This window comes from Bos grunniens, chromosome 8 (assembly GCF_055505025.1).
Source record: "Bos grunniens cultivar Pamir isolate PY7600 chromosome 8, Bosgru_T2T1.0, whole genome shotgun sequence".
Classification (NCBI taxonomy): domain Eukaryota; kingdom Metazoa; phylum Chordata; class Mammalia; order Artiodactyla; family Bovidae; genus Bos; species Bos grunniens.
In genome coordinates, this window is record NC_141172.1 from 16755494 (window position 1) to 16767756 (window position 12263).

General features: G+C 37.8%; 1 protein-coding gene across 12 annotated transcripts in view; it reads left to right on the forward strand.

Annotated features, from left to right (window-relative positions):
- LOC147366710 (uncharacterized) overlaps positions 1-12263 on the forward strand; it is a 1020409-nt gene that overhangs the window by 426690 nt on the left and 581456 nt on the right. Inside the window, exon 7 of one of the 12 annotated variants that reach the window (XR_015168967.1) lies at positions 3335-4025. The exons of the other annotated variants lie outside the window; for them this stretch is intronic. The gene's annotated coding sequence lies outside the window, so the exon portion shown is untranslated. Of the gene's footprint in view, positions 1-3334; positions 4026-12263 lie in introns of those variants that run through there. 12 annotated transcript variants of the gene reach the window in all.

The window sequence follows — 12263 nt, forward strand, 5'->3', positions numbered from 1 at the left end:
TCTGAGGTGATTGATATTTCTCCTGGCAATCTTGATTCCAGCTTGTGCTTCTTCCAGCCCAGCGTTTCTCATGATGTACTCTGCATAGAAGTTAAACAAGCAGGGTGATGATATACAGGCTTGACGTACTCCTTTTCCTATTTAGAACCAATCTGTTGTTCCATGTACAGTTCTAACTGTTGCTTCCTGACCTACATATAGGTTTCTGAAGAGGCAGGTCAAGTGGTCTGGTATTCCCATCTCTTTCAGAATTTTCCACAGTTTATTGTGATCCACACAGCCAAAGGCTTTGGCATAGTCAATAAAGCAGAAATAGATGTTTCTGGAACTCTCTTGTATTTCGTTGATCCATTGGATGTTGGCAATTTGATCTCTGGTTCCTCTGCCTTTTCTAAAACCAACTTGAACATCTGGAAGTTCACAGTTCACATATTGCTGAAGCCTGGCTTGGAGAATTTTGAGCATTACTTTACTAGCGTGTGAGATGAGTGCAATTGTGAGGTAGTTTGAGCATTCTTTAGCATTGCCTTTCTTTGGGATTGGAATGAAAACTGACCTTTTCCAGTCCTGTGGCCACTGCTGAGTTTTCCAAATTTGCTGGCATATTGAGTGCAGCACTTCCACAGCATCATCTCTCAGGATTTGGAATAGCTCAACTGGAATTCCATCACCTTCACTAGCTTTGTTCATAGTGATGCTTTCTAAGGCCCACTTGACTTCACATTCCAGGATGTCTGGCTGTAGGTCAGTGATCACACCATCATGACTATCTGGGTCGTGAAGATCTTTTTTGTACAGGTCTTCTGTGTATTCTTGCCACCTCTTCTTAATATCTTCTACTTCTGTTATGTCCATACCATTTCTGTCCTTTATTGAGCCCATCTTTGCATGAAATATTCCCTTGGTATCTGTAATTTTCTTGAAGAAATCTCTCGTCTTTCCCATTCTGTTGTTTTCCTCTATTTGTTTGCATTGATCGCTGAGGAAGGCTTTCTTGTCTCTCCTTGCTATTCTTTGGAACTCTGCATTCAGATGCTTATATCTTTCCTTTTCTCCTTTGCTTTTTGCTTCTCTTCTTTTCACAGCTATTTGTAAGGCCTCCCCACACAGCCATTTTGCTTTTTTGCATTATATATGACAGTGATAGTCCTCTGTTAAGACCGAAATTATTCCCACTGCCTTTACTGCTAAAAATTTACTTTTAGTTTAGAACAGGGGTTTTATCATCTAACCCTGCCTGTATCACAGTCTTTATATGCCCTACAGTGTAATCTGTGTTCCTGTCATACTGACTGACTGACAACTTATTAATGTTTCAGAGTGTTTTCTCTATCTTTGACTTTGCTGACACAATTCTGTCCTATCATACTACTATTACTACTAAGTCGCTTCAGTTGTATCCGACTCTGTGGGACCCCATGGACTGCAGCCCACCAGGCTTCTCCGTCCATGGGATTCTCCAGGCAAGAACACTGGAGTGGGTTGCCATTTCCTTCTCCAATGCATGAAAGTGGAAAGTGAAAGTGAAATCGCTCAGTCATGTCCGACTCTTAGCGACCCCATGGACTGCAGCCTACCAGGCTCCTCCATCCATGGGATTTTCCGGGCAACAGTACTGGAGTGGGGTGCCATTGCCTTCTCCCATCCTATCAGAGGTATACCCATTTATTCACCCATTCATTCAAAGGTTCTCTGAAATATTTATTAGGCACATATTAAAGGTCTGTCAGAAATTTTCCTTCCGTTTGTGCCTCATGACGTGATCTCCTTTTCAAGACTCAGGTTAGTGCATATTCTATAAAGCATTTTTAATGCCTCCTATAATGTTGGATTAACCTCTCTCCCTTTTGCCCAACTTTGTTACTTTTTACCGTCATATAACCTATAGCAATTTTGGGCACATTTAGCTTATACGCAGAGTACATCTTGAGAAACCCTGGGGTGGAAGAAGCACAAGCTGGAATCAAGATTGTCGGGAGAAATATCAATAACCTCAGATATGCAGATGACACCACCCTATGGCAGAAAGTGAAGAGGAACTAAAAAGCCTCTTGATGAAAGTGAAAGAGGAGAATAAAAAAGTTGGCTTAAAGGTCAACATTCAGAAAACGAAGATCATGGCATCTGGTCCCATCAATCATGAGAAATAGATGGGGAAACAGTGGAAACAGTGTCAGACTTTATTTTTTGGGGGGCTCCAAAATCACTGCAGATGGTGACTGCAGCCATGAAATTCAAAGACGCTTACTCCTTGGAAGGAAAGTTATGACAAACCTAGACAGCATATTGAAAAGCAGAGACATTACTTTGCCAACAAACGTCCGTCTAGTCAAGGCTATGGTTTTTCCAGTGGTCATGTATGGATGTGAGAGTTGGACTGTGAAGAAGGCTGAGCACCGAAGAATTGATGCTTTTGAACTGTGGTGTTGGAGAAGACTCTTGAGAGTCCCTTGGACTGCAAGGAGATCCAAGCAGTCCCTTCTAAAGGAGATCAGTCCTGGGTGTTCTTTGGAAGGACTGATGCTAAAGCTGAAACTCCAGTACTTTGGCCACCTCATGTGAAGAGTTGAGTCACTGGAAAAGACTCTGATGCTGAGAGGGATTTGGGGCAGGAGGAAAAGGGGATGGCAGAGGATGAGATGGCTGGATGACATCACCAACTCGATGGATGTGAGTTTGAGTGAACTCTGGGAGTTGGTGATGGACAGGGAGGCCTGGCGTGCTGTGATTCATGGGGTCGCAAAGAGTCAGAAACGACTGAGCGACTGAACTGAACATATTTAAGGACTGACAGGCCAGAAACTGCTTTGATTCTTGTAAACAATGAGTGTTTTAATGGGTGGAGGAACAACCTTGTCTATTTTGATTAAATTTTAGTTATTTTTGTTTCTTTTTGACTGATTAGTTTGGCTGCCTCTACCTGTTGGTTTAGTGCTGTGAATGCAACATCTCTTACAGGCAGTGCTTGCATAAGCTGAGTTTTGATCCTTGGCCAATGACCTCATTTAATGGTCTATTCCTTATATAAAAATATGATGCAAGTTCTTCATAAGATGGTCTGTTGAGGAAAAAAGTCCTTGAACCTGTTTAATCTTTGAAATGATTATACTTCACAAAAGTAATTACAGAAACATCTTGTCTAACAAGAGCCCTCCATGCATGAATCATTCTGGGTATATAATTTTTTTCCCAGTAGCTTAGCACTTTAAATACCCAAATGTTAAAATGTTCTAGTGAAAGAAAATATTTCATATATTTATGATATATGCCATTTATTTTAATTAGAGTTTATGGGATTGAACTAATATCTTCTAATATTTTCTTTACCATATAGGGTCATCAGTTTGGACAGCCTGTGGCTTCAAGTTATGGTACTTTGAGGAGCAAGTCAGTGTTCTAGAACTGTGAGCCCTCTGGCTGCTCTTTACATATCCTGCCTTTCATAGAATTTCTCTATTTCAATAATACACTGCTTTTCGGAAGCTTGAAAACCATTCTCTAGTTTGTAAAAGTTTTATGTCAAACAATAGAAAGGGCACACTAACCTTTTGGCCAGTAAAATTTCTTATAATGTTATTACCTGTTAAAAAGTTAAAAAAAGAGATTATTTTATGATTATCATTTGGGATTGCAGATGGTTCCATTTCTTGGACAGTTGAGTTCTTGGTAGGTAAATTAATTTTGATGGATTCTGATATTGAGATATTAGCAATGGAAACAATTCCTTACTACACAGTAATGTTTTATGATAGCTAAGTAAGATTAGAAACACCCTTTTTGGTCATTGTGAATCAAACCTGGTACAGTATGTAGATTAGGGATTAATAATTATAATGTAATTGGAATTTTCAGAGACACTTAAAAAGAGCCTCCTCTAAACTTGCTAATAATCTGGAATTACAGGCTAACCATCAGTTTGCATATTGCACATAATTCTTATCAAACTTGGCAATATCCATAATTTGAAATCTTAAGTATTTGCAATTTTGTGCCAATAAAACTGAATTGATTTGGAAAGCTGGAAATTTTACACTATCACTGCCTCTTATTTGCTGTCATTTATTCAACAAATCTATAAGGAAAATGGTGCAATGGAGAGTATGATCAATTTTATGAATTTCAAAATCTAAAATGAGCATATAATTGAATTGCCTATTTCCTGGCTTTTCTTGAGTGAATTGTGTATGGAGCTAAGAAGGACATCCAACAGACTTGCATTTCCTTAGGCATGCAGTTTTATAATGAGATGCTTTCTTGAGCAAATGTATCTTTGTAAGGGGAGAGTGTTAGGGGTGGTAGGGGCTTCAGGACGCTCCGTAGAAGTGCTCGTGGACAGATTCTATGCATGTCATGAACTCCTAAAAACGGAGGTGCACACTTGAAGGAAGCATCCTGCTCTGTGAAATGTTCTAACTGGCAGGGGTCAGGAGGGACAAATCGCGTTTTTGACTTGCTGTTACTGGAGAGGAACTATTTGAATTTAAAAGTCAAATGTGAATTAGTGGCGGGATAGGATCAACATGGCATCCCCTTTCCAACCTAAACTCTAAAAATGACAGATGATATTGACACAATTATGGAAAGAAAGCAAGCTGATATTGAATAATGCATGGGGGTTAGGGATGTCAACCCCCCATGAAGTCAAAAATCCACAGCATAACTTTATAGTGGGCCCGTATTGGGTCCTATAGTATCTGCAGTTTCCCATCCTCGGGTTGTGTAGTACTCTAGCTTGTATATGTTGGATCCCTCTTGTTCAAGGGGCACCTGTGTAGATATATAAATACGAGCATAAAGGTAGAAATAGAGATATAAATGTCAGCCTTGAAGAACAAGTGTACTATCAATGGAAGTACCCTAAAAGAAACCTGCTACTTATGGCTACCCACGCCAGTATTCTTGCCTGGAGAATCCATGGACAGAGAAGCCTGGCAGGCTACAGGCCACGGGATCTCAAAGAGCCAGACATGACTGAGCATTTAACCCACGCATCTGTTACCTTTTCTCTCCCATAAGCTCCCCACCTCTGGACCTAAGCAACTACGTATTTACTTTGTGTCTCTAGAATTTACCTCTTCCGGACATTTCATATAATCTTTGAACTATTTTTGCAATTCTTTAGGAAGTTAAAAGTTACCTCAGAAAAGAAAAACAATATTCATTTTTCTATTATCTTTTTGGATGAATATTTGTCCATGTATAGAACATTAGATATGTTATATAACTAATATGAAAATAGAAGGTGCAGAAACATAGACCAATGTCAGTTTGGCTCTGGATATTAAAAAAACAAAAACGAAAATCCAAGTGTGACTCAACACCCTGCATTTTAAGCACTACACTGCATCGCTACATATTGCACAAACCTCGTCCTTCTCTACATCTGCTCCTGCATGTAGCAGTTCTGGCATACACTAGGTGATTAATGAATTCTTGTTGAATAAATGCCAGCATTATGGCATATATTAATAAATGAATAAGTGAGTTAATCATTTCATTTTATATAAGCAAAAAATACTGGTTTAATTGAATGGACTTTTAAAATGAGTTCATATTATGAAATGGTCTTTTAAAAACCATTTGCATATCATCAATCCTTTGTATTGTTTTTAATCAGAACATGTAAAACTTTAATCCTGATTCTGCCCTTTACCATCTTGATCAAATGATCTAATCTTGTAAATATGCTTTAGTTAATTTACCTAAAAATTACCAAGGTAATATGTCCCCATAACATTGTTATTAAAAATTTCTGTAATGATGTAATTTTTTGAAGAATCATATGAGGAATTACTATATGAAGAGCTGTGAACTGGAAGATACATTTTCATATGATGGTATGAAATGTTTTTAGACATATCTGATGCATTCCTATATGAATTTGCTAGAGTACCTCACAGTAATAAATGGTTGAATTTTCTTGAGCAACATAAAACCATTCTCAGACTTATCTGGCTGACCCAGATGGGTCCTAAAGAAGATTCTTTCCATAGAAGAGTTTTCATTTACACATGTGAGTTCCCATTGATGTCAAAGCAAATATCAACCAAGAAAAGATGCTCTTAAGCTGTCTAACTGCTCAGATGTCTGACACAGGGATTCAGAGGGAAGAAGGATAAAATATAAAAATAGGTCTCATGGTGTTTGAGAAACAAGTAGATATAAGTTAAAATGCAAAAAAAAAAAAATGGTTTTTGCCATGAGTCAGAATTAAAGGTGCAAGACGAGCAAATGAACAATAAATACAGATCAATTTAATTATAATTGGTATCTAAAATGTACATAAGGAATAGAATAGAGAGTTCTTTCATAGTTTTAATCACACAACAAAGCACATTTTAGCCAATATGAGTATAGCTTATATGTTCTGAGAAAGGAAAGGCAAGCAAGTGTCAAAGAAGATGACCTAGGACACCAATCGACTCTCCATATTAAAATAGCATAACAGTAAAAAGACGAAGATTATCATGGGCCTAACATAGTCTCAGTGGAGAAGGAAATGGCAAGCCACTCTAGTATCCCAAGAGTTGGACACGACTTATGAGACCAACATAGTCTCAGTGTGTCCTGAATGAAAACCTGAAAAGGGAACAAGAGGGGAAAAAGGAAAGCAGTTTTAGTATTGTGCCTGTTTATTACATAATGTTGTCAAACCCTTGTACTCAAACTTGAAAACTTAACTGCTTCAGATTTGTTTTCCTGATTGAAAAAGTCAGTATTGCTTGCAAATCATGTGTTTACAAATTCACATCACTTTGCCTGAGAAGGGGGAAGGATTTTTATTTAGTCGAAGGTTTCAAGTAATTTTGAACTCCTATTTAGCCTATCAAGCATCATAAGAAACAGAGAAAGAGAAATAAGTTAGAAGTCAGTCAATTCAGTTCAGTTCAGTCGCTCAGTCATGTCCAACTCTTTGACTAGACAGCCCTTTGTTGGCAAAGTAATGTCTCTGCTTTTTAATATGCTGTCTAGGTTGGTCATAACTTTTCTTCCAAGGAGCAAACGCCTTTTAATTTCATGGCTGCAGTCACCATCTGCAGTGATTTTGGAGCCCCCCAAAATGAAGTCTATCACTGTTTCCACTGTTTCTTCATCTATTCGCCATGAAGTGATGGGACCAGATGCCATGATCTTCGTTTTCTGAATGTTGAGCTTTAAGCCAACTTTTTCACTCTCCTGTTTCACTTTTATTAAGAGGCTCTTTAGTTCTTTGCTTTCTGCCATAAGGGTGATGCCATCTGCATATCTGAGGTTATTGATATTTCTCCCAGCAATCTTGAAGTCAGTGGTGACTTCAGATAATCTACATAGGAGTGGCTTGGATTATGGCTGATTCACATTGCTGTAGGGTAGATACCAACACAACACTGTAAAGCAATTATCCTTCAATTAAAAGAAGAGATTAAAAAGTGGCTTAGAAGAGGCAGCATTCTGGTTGGAAATATTTGTTTAGGGAGGAGCTTAGGGATTTTGTCTGGAAACCATATTTGCATAGTAATCACAACCTTTTAATTTAGTTTGAATGTTTGTTTTGGGTGACTTTGGGTACTTGATTTCAACATAAAGGCCACAAACTCTCACCACCACTAAGACAAGTACTACTGTTTGCAGTATAAAAAGTTGGAAAGAAAACAGTAACAAAAAATAGTAGGTAACTCTGTAAGATAATGTATGAGTAAGTGGTGGATAATCCAGTATGAATATTCTGTGCTAAAAAGGAATTGAGAGGTAAGAGATATCTTTGTGTCTTGGAGCAACTAGAAGGCTTAACATAGGAGGTAAGAAGGGCTTGAAATAGAGGTTGAAACTGGTGGCATTGGAAGAAGATAGAAGAGGGAGGACTTGTTACTGATCAGCATTTGGAAAAATAATTATATGAGAAGTAACAGGAAATGTACCATCTGTTTAGAAGTGGGGCTTAGCCAAGTCTTTGAATTTCAGAACATACATCTATAATGTTTGAACATTGTTCTAATTCTATGCAGGATGGAGGACCTTGTAGACTTCTTTTAAAGTTTGCAATGTGTGTGTGTGTGTATGTATTATCTAGCATGTAAAGCTTAGTGCAGAAATGACAGTTTTTATCTAATTTATCAGATCCGGTCCAGTAGTGACTTATTGAAGTACTCTCTGGGCCTTGGCCCAGTTCAGCAAGAAAAACATCCCTGGAGGGTATTAACTTTATGCCCTGAGGAGAGATGAGACAGTGGACAATAATACTATTTATACCAAAACCCAGATGTAATACAATGAGCTTCACACTTTAAAAATGAGGTATTTGATTGAAAATTCTAACTCCTTCACTTTTACCTGGGTGACTCTTGATCCAACATTCAATAATTATAGACCAAAGATTCTGCATGAGTGAGATGAAGTTACTAGTTACATTACAGAAGTTGTATAGAAATTAAATGAGATCACAAGTACTAAACCTCAAGTAGTTCCTGAAAGTACAGAAGCACTCAGTATGTGTTAGATTTCTTTCTAGTTTTTCATCAGAAACATTATAGAAGCTGTTAAAGAGAACGTGAAACTGTATTTCAAGATGTGACATATATAATCATCATAAAAAGAGTGAATTTTAATCTTTTCATGTAAGCATCATGGGACATGGCTACCATTTTCTCCCACAAGTGTTCATTTGTATATATCAGACATATATCACTTAGCTGGTGTATCATTCATCTGAACAAGTATGTTATTTTTTAATGCTTTATAGAAGACATGGATGGACTTCAGTGCTAGTCAATTTACCATAAGTCTATTGTAATATTGCCAAAGCATCACAGTATGTTTTTATTTGGGCCTATTCAATATTTCCTGCTTTTTATTCTCCTTGTTGAAATTCTAAGATTCATCAAATGTGATCAGTTGTCTCAGTCTCCTGAAGAACTGTTTAGGGTTATATTTTTAATCCTTCTATTTGATTTTTTAAATTAATTTATTTTAATTGGAGAATGATTACAATATTGTGATGGTTTTTGCCATCCATCAACATGATTGGCTACAGGTATACATGTGTTCCCCCCCATCCAGAACCTCGCCCCATCTCTTTTTCCCCCCAATCCTTCTGTATTGTCCCCGAGCACTGGCTTTGGGTGCCCTGTTTCACGCATCAAGCTTGCACTGGTCATCTGTTTTACATGTGGTAATGTACATGTTTCAATGCTATTCTCTTATGCTAAGGCATCAGTCTTACATTGAAGCTTCGCTTTTCTCATGATTTAATGTTTGATCTGGGGCAACTTGCTTAATACTCATGGGCTTGATTTCCATTTCTGTAATGTAATGTCCATATTTGCCCACCATAGCATCAGGCTTATAAAAGATTAATAGCCTAAAATATTTTCAGAATATCAGGAGCTGCTCCTTTATCACTGACATTATCCTCTTTAGTGTGGTGGGGGTGGGATTTACATTTACATTTTAGCAGCTTTCACACATTGGAGAAGGAAATGGCAACCCACTCCAGTGTTCTTGCCTGGAGAATCCCAGGGATGGGGGAGCCTGGTGGGCTGCTGTCTATGGGGTCGCACAGAGTCGGACACGACTGAAGCGACACAGCAGCAGCAGCAGCAGCAGCAGCAGCAGCAGCAGCAGCTGGATCTCAGTGACTATTATTATCAAAGATCCAGTGAGTTTAAAATTGGAAAAAAATAAATAGGCAAACCTCTAAAGTAAGATCCTGAAATGTCTGGAATATGTTGTATTTATATAGGGATTAAAACTGAGCGAACCGGTTTGTTATACTGTCTGATTTTATCTTTTTTTTTTTTTTTTTAAATGTGAACCCTGAATTGATGATTGCTTTTGTTCCTTTGAAACTTGGAAATATAGCCAAGTTTCTAATCTTGGGTAGAAATTATTTTGGATGTTTCTTAATTTTACCCATATTCTCTGGAGGAGCTAAAGAAGGTTCATCAATTTTGACTTTAAATAGTTAAGAGCCAAAAGTCAGTGGAAGAGCCTGGAAATTATGAGGAGAGCCAGAGGAAGGAAAAGAACTATGGACTGGTTTGACGATAAACATGTCCGAATTCTGGTGTGAATGGAAGATAGATCACATTCCCCTAGCTTGTATTACCTCTTACATGGAGGGGGAATTCTTCCTCTAGTAGCTGAAGTGACAGCATTTTGGTAGGTTTTTTCCAATAGAAACTGGAAAGGAAGCTCCTTTTCAGTGAAATTAAAATGCTGTTGTTTATCATCTGGGTATCACAATGAAATATGAAGGTGTTTGGGAAGTTAGCCTTTTCTGAGAGTCCTGAAATACCAGAAGAGCTGATAGGCATCAACTCTTGAAGATTTGTTTGCTCTAACCAGATAGGAGTCTTTGACTTGTGGATAAACTCAATGGAAAAGGATCAGTGGAACTCAATGGAAAACCATTAGCTATTGAGAGAAGAAGGTACAGGATATTTAGTGAAGAAATACCAATTTAATATACCAACCATTGAATTTGCATATTATTAATTATGCTTCCTATTATAACTTGTCGCCAAAAACTGCTGGCAAAATATGGTGATGTTTGGGGTTGGGTGATTATGAAAAACTACCTTATTTAGCTTAATAACTATCTCGAGTATAATTCAAACAGGGTGAGGTGTTCGCAAAGAATAGTTATACATTTGTGACTTCAAGAATTTTCAAAGATGTTATATTCAAATAGGGTTCTCTGGTGTTCTAGGTAAGATTATTTTGTAGATGCTATTGTTTCTAAAGGTATGAACCGTGATTCACATGGTTCAGCATTTTCTGTAATGCCTTACAGTTGGATATGTCACAGTTGATGGTCAATAAGTGCTAGTAATTACTAGCACTTCATTAGTTCTTCATTCTCTTTAAGACTCCAATTTCCTTCTCATTTTGATTCAGATACTGTATTCCTGGCATCTCCTTGGGACATTATTTCATTTGACTTTACATGGGAATAGAGGAATTCTTGGGAAGAGGAAAAACTCTACACTTTTTGTCTTGCTGTGTTGACTCTGTGGGAGCTGGAGGGGTTATTAAAAACATGGAATGTGCAATAATTAAATATTTGAATGAAGATAGTCACAAGATCATAAGATACTGTTTCCTGGTTTTAAAGATAAAGTGAGGTCAACTAGTAGGACTTCCCTAGTGGCTCAGCTATAAAGAATCTGCCTGCAGTGCAGGAGAGGTGGGTTCAATGCCTGGATCAGGAAGATCCCCTGGAGAAGGAGATGGAAACCTGCTCCAGTATTCTTGCCTGGGAAATTCCCTGGATAGGGGAGCCTGGAGGGCTACAGACCATGGGATGGCAAAAGAGCTGCACGTGAGTTAGCGACTAAAACAACAACAGAGAGAGGAGAGGATTTGTAGCAGGCAGCATTAGTGTTTCAAATACTTCAGTATTTTAATTTAGCACTGATTATTATTTTTTCTTTTTTTGCTGTGGGAATCGTGTTTTCAATTCGGGAACAATTACAGACTCTTAAGATGATAGTAAAAATTCAGATTGTAGTGTGATAAGTATATATATCATTTAAAGTACTTAAGCTTGGTCAGCACTCTTGTGCTCTATCTGTGAAATGGGAGAGATCACTTTAATCCTTTTACTGGCTGGTATCACTGTTTGAAGATGTGAAGCATCTTCATTTTTCTGAAAGGAAAGCAGAGTGCTTTCTACTAAGTCTTAAAAGCAGAGTTTAGAGAGGGTGGTCATTCTTCAAACCGATGGTCTGTCTTTATAAATGGGCCTCCTACTGAATCAAAGATTGTGTGGGTGCAGTATGATGAGAGCCTCTTTCAATTTCCTCCTGTGCTGCCAACTATTTAATCTGAGGCTGTTTACACTTCCTTGGATATAAATGATTTTATCTCCATTGCTGACAATGTTGAATTCAATGTCCTTCTTTTTGATACAGTATTTGCTGAAGAAATTGTATTGATTTACAGAGTCTCTCTTCTGTAATTCCCCCAACATCTCAAGGCCTTTTAGGTTAACCAGTTTCTTTCAAACACCCTTCAAGACAAAAACATATTGGTTTTCAAAATCTCAGCAGGATCTGGCACTATGGGAATCAGTGTTGGCCCTAGCAATTAATAATTTAAGTTTATACAGCTATCTTTACGGATCCAGTTCTAGCAGCATTTAACTTTTTATACCTCAGTTTTTTAAACCACCAATGGTTCTTTTTTCATGATGTGTTTCCTTCAGATGTATAGGTTGAAAGCAATGATTTATTTGTGTGAAGTAAGGAAGAAGCAAGGGAAATTAACTGCCCCCACCCAGTCCC